At 35.3% G+C, this 16921-nt stretch overlaps 1 long non-coding RNA gene, 1 other non-coding gene and 1 pseudogene across 2 annotated transcripts in view; all 3 read left to right on the forward strand.

Annotated features, from left to right (window-relative positions):
* The window catches only part of LOC133849989 (uncharacterized), a 74712-nt gene that overhangs the window by 48528 nt on the left and 9263 nt on the right, over positions 1–16921 (forward strand). The window lies entirely within an intron of this gene.
* On the forward strand, positions 2891–4873 carry LOC133849994 (small subunit ribosomal RNA; annotated as a pseudogene).
* Positions 5426–5604, forward strand: LOC133849996 (5.8S ribosomal RNA). Its single transcript, XR_009895559.1, has one exon. It is a non-coding gene; the product is annotated as a 5.8S ribosomal RNA (ribosomal RNA).

Genomic DNA, 16921 nt, shown 5'->3' on the forward strand with positions numbered 1-16921 from the left:
TCAAATTTGCTTCCCGAAGTTTTGAGAAGACTTTCGAAATGGATGATATGTGCTCTTCCAATGAAGTGGAGTAGATAATAATATCATCTAAGTAAACTAGACAATCCTTGAAGATCAGATCTTCAAGAAGGTTATTCATACAGCGCTGGAAAGTCGCTGGAGCATTTTTAAGCCCAAAGGGCATATGAGTAAATTCGTAGTGACCATGCTTGGTTGAAAAGGCAGTTTTTGCAATTGAATCGGGATCCTTTTGGATTTGATGGAAACCCTTTGCAAGATCGATCGTAGTGAAGTATTGGCATTTGCCTAACTTGTCTAGGATCTCATCCATATTTGGTATGGGGAATTTGTCATCAATGGTTATTTCATTGCGGTTTCGGTAGTCAATGACTAACCGGAATTTTTGTTTTCCTGAAGCGTCCATTTTTTTTGGAACAATCCAGATGGGTGAACAATAAGGGGATTTTGATTTTTTAATTATGCCCTGCTCTATCATTTCGTTGATTTGTTTATTGACTTCTTGATCGTAAGCCTGTGGGTATTTATAGGGTCTTTTATATAATGGGTCTTCGTGTTTCATTTGAATTGAATGCTTAATCGTACTAGTGAAAGTCAAATTTTCACCTCCCGGTACTGAATATCGCGAAATTCATGTAAAACCTTTTTTAGTTTTTCTACCTCTTCTGTTCAAGTCTGAACTCATTACACTCTTTTAATTCATCTTCGATTGCGAAGTTGAATGGCCTATCTTCGGTCAAGGGTGGATTTGCACAATCTTCTGTGTAAGTTTCTTCAGAATTTTCTTCTTCGTTTTGAAATGTAAATGTATATTCTCCTAATGTAACTGTGCCATTTTCGTAATCAATTTGGGATTTACTGGCTTTTAAGTATTCTCTTCCTAATAGCATATCATAATTTTCAAAGAAATTATGAATGTAAAATTTTGTTTTGTAGGGCAAAGTCTGCTGGGACCAAAAAGTATACTTTCTGATAATTCGGTAGTGCCATTAATTGTTTGAACATTGATTGGATTTTTATGAATTGGAAAACTGAAAATATTTTGTTTTAAAAGGTTTATTGAAGAACCTGTATCAATGATACATTTTAGGTTTACTTCATTCATTTTGATTCTTATGTATGGTGTGTTTGCTCTGCATTTAGTTCCGAGGCACTTTGATGAAAATTTTCACCTTGCTCCATTTTGAACTGGCCACTTAGGCTTTCCCTTTGTCTTTTTACCGGTGGGTTAGGCCCACGGCTTGTTGAGGTGTCCCTCGAATATTTATAAGGGTTTTGGGTTTGAGCTTCCTTTAGTTTTTTATTGAATTCTTGGTGAAGATTTTGATTATTCTGATTTGAATGTGAGTAATAAATTTGTGGTTTTGAATTGGACGAATCATCTGAATGAGAATTGTTCGAATAGTTTGCGTAAGATTTATTTTGATTCCTACGACTATTGTTTTCACTTTTATGGTTATTCTGAGTCTCATAAGACTCATAAATGCCTTCTGTTTGAGCAACAGCTTTTAGCTTGCTTATTGAAGTTATATCATGCCTTGCTAAGGTCATGTATATCCTGTCTGGTAATTTTCTGGTTATTACATTTTTTGTAGTAATTTTTAGTGCATTTCTGTATATTATTGCTGTGCTACCGCCAGTGTCTAGTGCTAACTTATTGCTAACAATATAGGATTTTCTCTCGAGCTCTTCGACGAACTTACGTAGACTTCCATTCCAGTTGGAGTTGTATAGTCTTCTTAGTAACTCTTCATAAGGTGTCTGTGTCCTGAATTCCTCGATTAGGGACGATCGCAGCGACATCCAATTGTTGGATTGCGTAATCTGGGATGTACGCAAGGCTTCTCCATCCAGTTGTCGTTCAATAGCACCGAAGATTACGCTGCTTTGGCGTACATCAGTTGTTGGGTATAGAGACAGAATAAAATCTATTCTGTTTATAAATGCCGACAAATTTTCTTCTCCGTTATCAAACGCTGGCACGTGTTTGATTTGATTTATACACTGGTTTAAGTGTGCTTCTGTTAGTTCGGTTGCCATTTTTGATTTGTTATTAATTTGCACACGTGGTTCGGGTTTTTTTGAGTTTTTTATTATGACGGATTTTTTACAAGGTTTTTTGTATTGCCGTTTTAATAACGCACTCACGCACGTAGATGTTTTTCGCGGATACGTTTTGTATAGTTCCCAACTAGGACGCGTTCACCCAGGACAATGTTAAAGTCCTTCTAGCGGTTCACGACTGCTTTTTTGATTCAGTAACTAGTACGACGTATCCTACCGGCTGCGCCAATTAGATGTTCGCAGTGCACGAACAGTAAAAAAAATAAAACACAAGGATTTATTTTTGTTTACTTAATAGACTACTTTATTTTTATTTATAAGCTCGCGGGCTACGCGTCTTAAGTGAGGAAAGTGTCTTTAAAAACTAAACTCACAATATGCTGAGCTCTAACATGAAAGTTCTTATTACGACTTAGGGCTAACATACGTGTGATATTTTGTGTTTGTGTTAGTGTAGTAATGCTGAGTCCTCAAGTTGCAAATGGAAAATTTTAATGGACTTTGGATTTTTTGGAAGTGGCACGATTGCCAATGTAATAGGATCTTTTTGTTTGTGACAGTTGGTGCCCTCGCGACAAATGTTTATGTTTATGATATGATTTGTGGGAAAGAATTTGGAAGATAGGGGAATAATAATGAGTGTTTGTCATGTACGAGAAATTATTCTGGTGGTGGATATATTACTATATATATATACAATTAATGAATATTTGTTATTCAAAAATATTTGTGAGTTGTCATGTATTTTACATATTTGAAGATTTATGTAATTATATTTTAAATATATTTACATAAAGAAATGAACATAATTCTGGTTAATCCTGCCAGTAGTTATATGCTTGTCTCAAAGATTAAGCCATGCATGTCTAAGTACACACGAATGAATAGTGAAACCGCAAAAGGCTCATTATATCAGTTATGGTTCCCTAGATCGTTAACAGTTACTTGGATAACTGTGGTAATTCTAGAGCTCATACATGCAATTGAAACACGGACCTTCTGGAACGTGTGCTTTTATTAGGCTAAAACCAAGCGATCGCAAGATCGTTACACTGGTTGAACTCTAGATAACATGCAGATCGTATGGTCTCTTACCGACGACAGATCTTTCAAATGTCTGCCCTATCAACTTTTGATGGTAGTATCTAGGACTACCATGGTTGCAACGGGTAACGGGGAATCAGGGTTTGATTCCGGAGAGGGAGCCTGAGAAACGGCTACTACATCTAAGGAAGGCAGCAGGCACGTAAATTACCCACTCCCAGCTCGGGGAGGTAGTGACGAAAAATAACAATACAGGACTCATATCCGAGGCCCTGTAATTGGAATGAGTACACTTTAAATCCTTTAACAAGGACCTATTGGAGGGCAAGTCTGGTGCCAGCAGCCGCGGTAATTCCAGCTCCAATAGCGTATATTAAAGTTGTTGCGGTTAAAACGTTTGTAGTTGAACTTGTGCTTCATACGGGTAGTGCAACTTACAATTGTATTGTTGTATGTAAGCGTATTATCGGTGGAGTTCTTATATATATTTAGGTACTTGTACTTTTTTTATATGTTCCTCCTATATAAAAAACCTGCATTAGTGCTCTTCATCGAGTGTTATTGTGGGCCGGTACAATTACTTTGAACAAATTAGAGTGCTTAAAGCAGGCTTTAAATGCCTGAATATTCTGTGCATGGGATAATGAAATAAGACCTCTGTTCTGCTTTCATTGGTTTTCAGATCAAGAATTAATGATTAATAGAAGCAGTTTGGGGGCATTAGTATTACGACGCGAGAGGTGAAATTCTTGGACCGTCGTAAGACTAACTTAAGCGAAAGCATTTGCCAAAGATGTTTTCATTACTCAAGAACGAAAGTTAGAGGTTCGAAGGCGATCAGATACCGCCCTAGTTCTAACCATAAACGATGCCAGCTAGCAATTGGGTGTAGCTACTTTTATGGCTCTCTCAGTCGCTTCCCGGGAAACCAAAGCTTTTGGGCTCCGGGGGAAGTATGGTTGCAAAGCTGAAACTTAAAGGAATTGACGGAAGGGCACCACCAGGAGTGGAGCCTGCGGCTTAATTTGACTCAACACGGGAAAACTTACCAGGTCCGAACATAAGTGTGTAAGACAGATTGATAGCTCTTTCGCGAATCTATGGGTGGTGGTGCATGGCCGTTCTTAGTTCGTGGAGTGATTTGTCTGGTTAATTCCGATAACGAACGAGACTCAAATATATTAAATAGATATCTTCGGGATTATGGTGTTGAAGCTTATATAGCCTTCATTCCTGGTGGCAGTACAATGTTTATTGTGTTTGAATGTGTTTATATAAGTAGAGCCGTACCTGTTGGTTTATCCCATTATAAAGACACTAGCTTCTTAAATGGACAAATTGCGTCTAGCAATAATGAGATTGAGCAATAGCAGGTCTGTGATGCCCTTAGATGTCCTGGGCTGCACGCGCGCTACAATGAAAATATCAACGTGTATTTCGTACACCGAGAGGTCCGGGTAAACCGCTGAACCACTTTCATGCTTGGGATTGTGAACTGAAACTGTTGACATGAACTTGGAATTCCCAGTAAGTGGGAGTCATTAACTCGCATTGATTACGTCCCTGCCCTTTGTGCACACCGCCCGTCGCTACTACCGATTGAATTATTTAGTGAGGTCTCCAGACGTGATCACTGTGACGCCTTGTGTGTTGCGGTTGTTTCGCAAAAGTTGACCGAACTTGATTATTTAGAAGAAGTAAGAGTCGTAACAAGGTTTCCGTAGGTGAAGCTGCGGAAGGATCATTATTATTTTAATGCATCTAACCGTTAATAAATTAAATTTGTTTTTCTCTTTTAGGGAATTGCAATATTTAATAAATTAAGTAACTAATAAATATAAATATTTTATTCAATCATATGAGATACAATTATGCAACATATAATAATTTAAATTAGCTAAAAACCGTTTGTTATGTATTATTATTATTATATACTGTATTAAGAGTGTTTTATGTGTTTTGGATAAAATAAAAAACTGCGTGTATATGTACCATAATATACATGCGTTGCAAAATGTATTGTGCGCATACATTGGTTCGCAACACCTAAAGAAAAACAATGTTGTACCTGTTTGCAGGTTAACGCTTTACATATGTTGATCATAATAAATAAATTTAGCTAAAATATACTTGTCATATATCTTATTATTATCGATTATGTAAAACTAAGACATTTCGCAACATTTATTTAGGTATAAAATAAATTTTATTGAAGGAATTGATATATGCCAGTAAAATGGTGTATTTTTAATTTCTTTCAATAAAAATATTATTGACGTAATGAAATAAAAAATTGTATCACTCTAAGCGGTGGATCACTCGGCTCATGGGTCGATGAAGAACGCAGCAAACTGTGCGTCATCGTGTGAACTGCAGGACACATGAACATCGACATTTTGAACGCATATCGCAGTCCATGCTGTTATGTACTTTAATTAATTTTTTAGTGCTGCTTGGACTACATATGGTTGAGGGTTGTAAGACTATGCTAAATAAGTTGTTTAAAATTTTTCGGAATTTTAAGCACATTGTATATTGTTGGATAATATAAGTGTGAATCTAAAAAGTTGTCGGTTAAGATATTCATATGAATTAATAAATGAATATACTAAAACTCTGTTGCATGAGAAATTTGAAGAATTATATGTTCTTTATTCATTTCAAATAATACTGAGGAATGTCTAGCATAAAATATATTATTTTATAAACTAGAATTGCCTCTTATTAACGAATATGGTATAGAGAATAATTTTGTGAATATTATGGACCTTCAAAAAAAAAGATAGTATATTTCAAAATAGGCAGATAATTGTCTATAAGTGTAATTAAACAACCTCAACTCATATGGGACTACCCCCTGAATTTAAGCATATTAATTAGGGGAGGAAAAGAAACAAACAAGCATTTTCTTAGTAGCGGCGAGCGAAAAGAAATCAGTTCAGCACTAAGTCACTTTTTCTATATGGCAAATGTGAGATGCAGTGTATGGAACGACAATATTCTAGTATGAGAAATTAACGATTTAAGTCCTTCTTAAATGAGGATATTTACCCATAGAGGGTGCCAGGCCCGTATAACGTTAATGATTATTAGATGATGTTTCCAAAGAGTCGTGTTGCTTGATAGTACAGCACTAAGTGGGTGGTAAACTCCATCTAAAACTAAATATAACCATGAGACCGATAGTAAACAAGTACCGTGAGGGAAAGTTGAAAAGAACTCTGAATAGAGAGCTAAATAGTACGTGAAACTGCTTAGAGGTTAAGCCCGATGAGCCTGAATATCCGTTATGGAAAATTCATCATTAGAATTGTAATATTTAATCAATATTATAACGATAGTGTGCATATCAGAGAACGGCACGGGTACACACACTCAACCGGTGCACCGGTTACTCATGTGCCTTTTCGATATACTTGCACTCATAAGTGTGAGTAGCCAAAAATACACATACTCATGAGGCTTATACTCATGAGCATAAGTGTATCGAAAGGCTTATACTCATGAGTATGAGTATCAAGAAAGGCCCGACACTTATTGTGCAAGTGCCGAGGCATATTCGTCAATTTGCGATCGGTGATTCTATGCACTCGGGTAAAGCCGGTGCCGGTGGTTATGGGTAAGTGTACCCGATACACTTGGTAAAAAATTATGAGTGGACCGGCACGATTGTATGTATGTACATAGTATGTACTACATACATTTGTATGTTTGTATGTATGTTTGTTGAGATGCAAGAACTGCCGTCAGCTTTTTGTATTGTTCTTGTTATTGCTGATGCGCTCTTCTTGCACTCATTTTATTTCTCGAAAATTTAATTTCGAAAACTATTTTTTTGGCTTTGTGTAGTGTATTTATTTGATGACTTATATAATTAATAAAAATTAAGTTTTAAAGAATTTGTATATGGGCATTTCTCAAAGTCTCGTACGTTCGTACGAGATAAATTAAAAAAATAAAATCGAAAACAAACGTTTCCTGAAACTTTTTTTACTCTTCAATAGCATTTGTTTAGCTCTTTGGTTAGTGTAAATTATGGGGCTTATCGATTTTTAATTTTCATAATATTGTCAAAAAACATGCGGTCGCAAACGTACGCAAAATGGAAGTCGACTTTGGCTTAATACAGTAAAAAATTAAAAAATAGAATCTTGTAGCTTTCTATTAAGTCTACTCCCAAGAAAATATCTCCATTTATTTATTTTTAATTTAATTAAGTTCCGGTCGCGAACGTATGGTCGCGAACGTACGATTTTTCCATGTTGTTTTATTTATTAAATTTGTATTTTTACTACAACTTTTTTTTATTAATAACTTCATATTTCATAAAAACAAACGGATTTAACTCAATTTAATGTGTCTAATAACATTTAAAAGCAAAAAAAAATAAATTTTTATTAAATATGAAAAATGTACTGAAATTTATTAATAGCAAGAAAAATATGTAATAAATAATAAGTCATAACTAACAAGTAATAAGTAACTGCAAACGATATAGTTTTCAAAAAAAAAAAAAAAAATTTTTTTTAAATCCATGCGACGCTAGTAAAAATCGACATATGCTTATAGGTAAGGTCGCGAACGTACGCTACTTTGACAATCAATAAAAAAAGATTGGTTTGAGTAACCCCAACGATTTTTATACCCGCTACCCATAGGGTAGAAGGGTATTATAACTTTGTTCCGGCAGGAAATGTATGTAACAGGTAGAAGGAGGCATCTCCGACCCTATAAAGTATATATATTCTTGATCAGCGTCAACAGCCGAGACGATATAGCCATGTCCGTCTGTCCGTCTGTCCGTCTGTCCGTCCGTCCGTCTGTCCGTCTGTCCGTATGAACACCTAGATCTCAGAGACAATAAGAGATAGAGCAATAATTTTTTTTCGACAGCATTTGTTATGTTTGCACGCAGATCAAGTTTGTTTCAAATTTTTTCCACGCCCACTTCCGCCTCCGCAAATCAAAAAAATCGAATAACAAGTGTAATTTTAAATCTAGAGCTACGAATTTTGGTATATACAATAATTACTGTAGTCGTTATGATTCCTGAAAATGGTTGCGATCAGATAAAAATTGTGGAAGTTATTAAAAAAATAATTTTGTATGGGCAAAAACGCCTACTTACTAGGGGTCTGGGTTGCTTTGGCTGACAATCTGGTATATTGAGCCGTTTATGGCATATTTTGAATGATGTACTATGTCGATATACCAAACATACCATTTAGTATATTTTTAGTATTTTTAGTATTTTCGGTATATTTTGAAAATGATACCACAATATTTTGCCTTTATTAAAAATGGATAGCGGGTATCTCACAGAGTAGTTCAAATAACACGTTTCTATACAAAGCACATTTCTATACAAGGAAGTACTAATTAGGGTCACATGTCATTAATGTCAATTTAGGGGTAATAAAGATGCAATTTAATTAGGGTAACCTATTGAAATGTCAAGTGTGAGCTAATAAAGATGCAATTTAATTAGAGTTAGCTGTGGAAATGACAAGTGTGGGGTAATAAAGATGCAATTTAATTAGGGTTAGCTGTGGAAATGACAAGTGTGGGATTTGTGTGACGAATCGTACGCGACCCGAGACGGGGCGATGAAAGGATCGGGATCGGGGGCGTTTCGTCAGACAAATCCTTCGGAGTCGGGGTCGGGGTCGAGATCGCTTGTCCCGAGACGCCCTCGGGGTCGGGGTCGCAATCGGTCTCGCACTCGGGGTCGCAAACGAAAACGATTCGTAGATCGAGGACGAAAACGTGCAACGAACATGTGCTACGATACGCTCTCGAGGTCGAGACGAGACGGTGAGGGATCGGGGTCGGTGTCGCAATCGAAAACGATTCGTAGATCGAGGGCGAAAACGTATGACGAACACGTGCTACGATACGCTCTCGAGATCGAGACGAGACGGTGAGGGATCGCGGTCGGGGTCGCAATCGAAAACGATTCGTAGATCGAGGGCGAAAACGTGCAACGAACACGTGCTACGATACGCTCTCGAGATCGTGTGTCCCGAGACGAGACGGTGAGGGGGTCGGGGTCGCAGTCGAAAACGATTTGTAGATCGAAGGCGCCTTGCACGCTAGCTAGCATCGCTAGCTGTAAAACGATCGTAGGCGCCACGCTATCTATAAAACGAACGAAGGTGTGGCGCCCACTTGTCTCGTCATTTCGAATGTATTCGAAATCGGAGCGGAGGAAGGACGATGTGATGAACGTTAAAAAGGATGGGAACGTGATGTAATTCAGACGAGAGTACAACACCATTTCCAAGACACTTGAAGATAAAATAGAAAATCTAAAAGAGGGTAGCACACCATGAATACCCATAGATATTCGTCCACTATTCAATTTTCCTCGGTTTTCATCCAAAAACCTAAAATCCTTAAAATCACTTCTAGTTTGTGACTCGAAGATACACATCGGCTCCGCGATTCTCCAAAGTTAATAATATTTAAAAATTGTTAAGTGAATAATTGTGTAGTGAAAAATTGTTTAAACATTCAGTATTAACAATAAAACCCTCGTCGAAAACAAATTATAATTGTGCAGTGAAAATTGTTAATAACTTTCAAAATCAAGTTTGTTTAAACAAATTGTAAAATTCGAAAATTATTATTAAACAACATTGTAAAAATCAATTTTACAATACACAAACAAATACTTTAAAAACAATACTTCAAATAAAATAAACTTTATTTCATTCAACCATCAAATAAAAAAGAAACAAACAAAAAACATCAACATGAATCCCGAGAATATCAACAACTTCAACTACACCACCAACACCATCAATGGGGAGTATTGCTATTCCTGCCAACATTACCTACCTGCAGGTATGCAATGGCATTTCCACGCTCGCACCGATATACATAAATACAACTCTATCCGTCCGGTGGAGGGAAGAATCAAGCAGATTGTGAATGGGATGTAAGGATGCCTAACATATTGAATTCCTAAATGAGGCTGGATTAGCACTGATCCCACACTTGGAATGCGTGATGACTACCCACCTATCATCCAAATGCAATTTTGAGTTGTTTGCTGAGTACATGCTAATAAAAGAGTATGATATTCAACAAGAAATAAAATCGTTCCAGAGCACAATGTCTCAGGTTACGACTGGATCCGACTTCACCCGCTTCTTTGAATCGCATAAAAATGTGATAGACGCAAAAATGAGTGAGTTTCAGGAAAAGGATAGTGGATGGACCTTGACACGAATTATTAGGCTGGAGCTTAATGTTTACAAATGTGATCCGACAAAAGGATCTAACCATTTTGAGCTTCCGCTTAAATTAAAAAATAGAAAGGCAGTTGTTAATGTACATAACAAAGATGTCTTCTGTTTTAAGTGGGCAATTATATCGGCCCTCAAACCAATAAGTAGATCATACCATTGTAATAGTTATGGTGTTGAGATTACGTCCCCAATAATTGAGGTGAATAACATAAAGATTGACTTCAATGGATTAGCATTCCCGATGGAAATTGAAAAATAAAAGAGTTCACTCAACGAAACCCTCACATAAGTTTAAATGTTTTCGGGTATGATGAGGAATCTGACAAAATAATTGGACCACTTTACTGCGATGGAGTAGAAATGAGAATCCACATTAATTTATTATTCGTCGACGGACCAACGGCGGGTATTCATGGACACTATGTGTGGATTAAAAATATTTCATCGTAAGTACATTCATTAAATTTGAAAATATCACAATCACCTTACAATTTCAATTTTCATACACAGTCTACTTGCCAAACAACTGGGTAAACATCGAGTTAAGCGTTGGTTCTGTAATCACGAGTAAAACGAGTGAGGAGAGGGCGGCTCAACATACATTGAGATGTAGTCGGGTGGTTACCGAGGGACCAAGGAAGGATCAGAAGATTACCTTTAAAAACCATCACCGTCAGTTGGAGGTTCCGTTCGTCGTGTATGCAGACTTTGAATGTATATTGGAACCAGTATCATTGGATGTAAGTGTAAACACGAAAATTATTAATAAGCATGTGCCAGTAGCATTTGCATACTACATAAAGTGTGCATTTGACTCTGGCTTAGATAAGTTTGTTTCGAAGACAGGAGGTGATGTCGCTCGCACTTTCATTAAAAATTTAACGTCAGATTTGTCCGATTTGTATGAGAACCACATGAAAATAGTGGTTCCAATGCACATGACTCATAATGAGTTAGATAATTTTAGGAAAGCAACCATTTGCCACATATGTAAGGGTATTTTAAATAATGATAGAGTGAAAGATCATTGTCATTTTACAGGTAGATATAGAGGTGCAGCCCATAATTCCTGTAATCTTAATTACAAGGCGGGTGATTTTATCCCCGTATTCTTTCACAATTTCTCCAAATACGATTCTCATTTGTTTGTTAAAGAACTTGGAGAAATTGAGGGGGAAATTAAAGTTATTCCTTTGAATAAGGAATTGTTTATTTCAATTTCTAAATATCTCCCTCTAAGGAAAAATACGCTAGAAATCAGGTTTTGGATACTATCAGATTCATGCCCTCTAGTCTAGACACACTCGCGGGGAATTTGAGTGAGGAGAATTTCAATGTGCTGAAATCACAGTACAAAAACAAGTCAGATTTTGAACTACTTCGCAGGAAAGGAGTTTTCCCATACGAATATTTGGATTCTATTGAAAAACTATATGAAACTTCTCTCCCACCAAGATCCAAGTTCTATAGTAATTTAACAGAGTCAGAATGTTCAGAAGAGGATTACGCTCATGCCATCCAAGTATGGTATCATTTTAATTGTCGTTCATTGAAGGAATACTTAGAATTGTATTTGAAAACTGATGTTTTATTGTTAACAGACGTTTTCCAAAATTTTAGGGCAATTTGTTCTTCAATTTACAATCTTGACCCCGCCCATTATTACACTACACCAGGATTGTCGTGGGATGCTATGTTAAAAACCACAGAGATTGAACTCGAGTTACTCACTGATATTGATATGATTACATATTTTAAGAGTGGAATTCGGGGTGGGTTGGTGCAATGTAGTCATAGACATACAAAAGCAAACCACAAATACTTAAAAATTTCGATCCTACTAAAGAATCGGAATTTTTAATGTATGTGGATGCAAACAATTTGTATGGATGGGCTATGTCTGAACCACTACCTTACGGTGAGTTCAAATGGTTAGACACGAATCAGATTAAGAGTTTTAATCTAGAAAATATTCATGAAAATAGTGAGTATGGATATATTCTAGAGGTTGATCTAGATTACCCTTACTCAGTTCATGATGAACATAATGATCTACCATTCTGTCCCGATAACAAGCTACCATCAAGCAGTTGTAAAACTCCCAAGTTAATAGCCGATCTCGCTGAAAAGAAGAATTATATCATATACTATAAGACTTTAAAACAGTGTATGAGACATGGCTTGGAATTAAAAAAAATTCACTCCATCTATCAATTTAGGCAGAAAGCCTGGCTCAAGAAATATATTGATATAAACACTGAGCATAGGACCAGAGCCAAAAATAATTTTGAAAAAGATTTTTTAAATTATTGAACAATGCTGTTTATGGAAAACCATGGAAAACAGTGAAAAAGGGTGGATGTACGGATAATAACGGAGTGGGACTATCCAGTTGAAAATAGGAAGTTAGGACGACCCAAATTATGTGCCAGAGATTTAATATCAAAATCGAATTTTCATAGTGCATCAAGGTTCAGTGAAAGTATGTATGCTATTCAAATGAAGAGGTTACACAACATTTGTGATAAACCAATTTATTTAGGATTTGTAGTGTTGGAGATGTCAAAATACAAGATGTATGACTTCCATTATGACTATATGAAACCTAAGTTTGGGAAAGCACTCAAATTAAATTATATGGATACGGATTCATTTATTTACAGCATAAAAACGAATGATTTTTATGCAGATATTCGGGATGATGTGGAGTTAAAGTTTGACACGTCCGAATATCCAGATGAATTGGCCGAGTTGTATAAGTTTAAGAAATGTAATAAGAAACGATTAGGTTTCTTTAAGGATGAGTTGCATGGTCAACCAATGGCTGAGTTTGTTGGTTTACGCTCAAAAATGTATGCGTACACTTATGAAAATTTATAATAATAATTTATAATATAATAAATAAATAATCTTAAAAGAAAGTTGGATAATAATGAAAGTGCGATCAACATTTACGAAGGACAATTAATATTTCATTTCATGTTAATGGATAGAATGAAAAAAAGAAAACTAGATGATTAGATTAGTAAACAATACTTTATTGAAAATTGAAATGTATAAATTAAAAAATAAAAAATGTTTAAAATTAAGTGTACATATTAGTAAATTAAGAAAAATAAAAAATTATAAATAACTTGAAGATAAAATAAAAAGAAAAAATACAAAACACAAAATTGTTTTCAATCTTATAATATTACAAAATTTCATTCTTATGAATCCAGCTGTCTTCGGTTTTGGGAAACCCAACCAGCGCACTAGAGCTCTATTGCCTTTCTTTTTTAACACTTTTTCAACCAGATAAGTGTTAGGAAAACTTGTTTTTTTCAGTTCCTCTTTGTAGAAACCACCTTGAATTGGATTCCCATTGAAGTCTTGTAGTAAGTATGTTGTTGGGTAAGTATTCTGTACTTTGTTTATTTTAAAAATTTCAGTTGTCCAATTAGAGTATAGCCTTTTTCAAATACGTGTTTGTACTTGCTGATGCGTACATAATCACCCATTTTCAATTTGCTTCCCGCAAACATTTTAATGTTGTTGTAGACAGTTTTCAAAATATGTTTCTCATTTTTAGTGTTTACATTAACGGGTGGCATTCGTATAGTTCTATGATGTCTATTGTTGTAAACGGAAATTAGTGATTTGAATATATCAACCCACTTGTATGTCCCATTGAAACTAAATTCACGCCACATTAGGTATTTTAATGATCTATTAAATCGTTCAACAATTGAGGCCTTTAGACTACTAAATGTTGAATAGTGGTTGATTCCATATCGTTTCATTAATATCTTAAATTGGGTGTTAAAGAACTCTTTTCCATCGTCTGTTTGAAGATTTTTGGGGAATCCTCTCCCTGATTGAAATATTTTCTCCATGGCCTCAGCAACGTCTTTTGCATTTTAGATTTTATTGCTTCCCCATCCAAATTTTGAGAATGTGTCTATCACTGTTAGCATGTAGCGATACCCATTGTTTGAGTGTGCATACTTCCCCATTTCAACCAAGTCAGCTTGCCATAATTCGTTTATCCCTTTTGTTATGACTCTACGTCTAAGAAAATGCTTACGTGAAGAAGCATGTATTTCATTAATTATTCCCCGTCTAGACATATTTATTACTTTCGAATATGAGAGCGTACAATTTTATCAAGAATATCTGATGTAGTTTTCTCAGTCTTGATTATTCGCTGTTCAACTGTAGACAATTTATCGGATAATAATCTCTCATTCCTTTCTTGATGACTTGAAATCATTGATGTTACAAAATTTCTCAGATCGTCTACAACTTGGTCCACATATTCTTTTATCGCCAAGTCGGCATTCTCAATTGGTAAGCGACCATTTTTTAAACGTCTTCCTTGTATATTGTAACTTCCATCATTATCAATGTAGAGTCCTGGTATTTTCTCACGTCGTTTTAAATGAATAGAGATCTGCTTATCGTTTACATAACGTCCAAACTTGTCAACAGACATGATGATTATAAGTTCATTTCAATGTTATCAATCAATTATATATGAATTTAGTGTATAATTTGAGCCTCTCTCAATTCTTCAATTATTGATGTAATTTCATTAGTATGATTCGTATTTCCAGCTGTTTGAGAGGCAATTAAGAGTTGTAATCGTTCAACTAACTCATTTGGATCGTCCCAATATACATAATTGGGTTTATTCGTCGCGAGTGACATGAAACCAGTCCCAGAAACAATAGATTTTGAGAATTTAGGTGTAGACTCGGCAGTACGTGATTTTGTTAAGAGTGGTTTAATAATTTTTGTGTATTTTTCTTTGCCCTTGTTTCTCTGATCTGTCCATCGGAATTAAAATTTCTCCGGTGCACATTAGTTATCAATAAAATTTCATTATATATTTCTAGATCATTTTAATTATAATTTTGAGGTAGGCGGTGGAATATTAATGAATATAATCCACTTGTAAGACGCCAGTTTTTCCCATCATCCAATTCAATTTTTTTGTGAGTCACATTAATATGTGAATTCCCCAACATTAATTGTCCACTTGCATTTTTGTATGGACCATATGTCTTATCCAAAAGATCTTCCCCTGCCAGTTCACTGATATTCAAATTTTTTGAGTTGACTTCATGTTGGATTGATTGACTCGTTATCGAAGGCGTTGAATGTATAGCTGTTTCATTTGATAACACGTTCGATGAAATAGAGGGCTCTTGACTCATTAACGGCAATGATGAATGGAGTGAGTCTTGAACCGGTAATGGAAGCGAAGTGTGGGGGGATATTTGCTTCATAAACTTAGATGATGAATAAGGAGAACCTTCTCTCGCTAACGATTTCGAGGTATGAGGTAAGCCTTCAAACGATGTGTCTTCTATAGCTGGTTGAGAATAGAATTGATCATCATCATTATCATCATCATCATCATCATCATCTTGAGCATTAACACTATCCATCCCCCAATCCAATGCCTTCTCAATATCATATTTAGGTTTTGAGAATTGACTCTTAGCACTGTGAAATGTGAGTTTCCTTTTCTTGTTAGGTGGTGTGTTTCTCTCTCGGTCGATTGGAGAGTAGTTTTGCATAGTTTTTTTTCCAGTCTCAACATTATTGAACTCTGATGGTATCAATGTCTGAAATTTTTTGTTATCATTCACAAGTTCATGTAGTGGTTCAGTTATAGGTTTAAATGTTTCCTCCAGACCAATACTGTTCTGACTTTTGAGTTGTTTAAGATCAGAAAATTTTTTTTTAGAGCATTTCGGCTTTTAGTTAATTGAGTTAAAACTTTTTGATTCATTTTCTTTCAAATTTATCTCATTCAACTGTTAGTGGGTTAATGATTATTTCAGTCTTGTGGTCATTAGTGTACTGTGATCTATTTTACGAAACATAACCATATATAACCAATAAACAGATACATTAGCATGTTTTTATGAAGAGAGTTGGTTGTACAGATCAGATACCTGGTTGTACAGATCAGGTACCTGGTTGTACAGATCAGGTACCTGGTTGTATCGAACAGCTAGCTGTTCTTCTAAACAGACCTGGTTGTACAGATCAGGTATCCGGTTCTGATAACAGACCTGTTTCTGTTAACAGATCTGTTTCAATTTCCCATATCCCCATTTAAAATTATGAAATTAAATTTTCAATTACATTTATTCACGCAATGTAAAAAAGGAGAACAGTGGCTAAAAAAGAAAGGAAAGCTGAAAATTCCCCAATTTCCCATTCCCTAATGAAAATTTCGATTTTATATTTCATTAACATTTATTTGTAATAAGTATCAGAACTAATAAAGCTGGAAAAGAAAGCTGAAAAAGAAGGCTGAAATTCCCCAAATTTACCAGTCCCCATTTAAAATAATTTTATTTTATTTTGATAATATAATTTATTGTTTTGCATATATTTTATTACATTTTCAATTTGAATACAATTTTTCCATCATCCTGTTTTGTTATGGTATAATTACCAGTATTTAATTCTTTAATGTATACAGGCTCAACTTCATCATAACATTTCGGGAGATAAATTAAATAGTTTTCCAATGTTAATTTTAG

Source organism: Drosophila sulfurigaster, unplaced genomic scaffold, assembly GCF_023558435.1.
Source record: "Drosophila sulfurigaster albostrigata strain 15112-1811.04 unplaced genomic scaffold, ASM2355843v2 ctg69_pilon, whole genome shotgun sequence".
Taxonomy (NCBI): Eukaryota; Metazoa; Arthropoda; class Insecta; order Diptera; family Drosophilidae; genus Drosophila; species Drosophila sulfurigaster.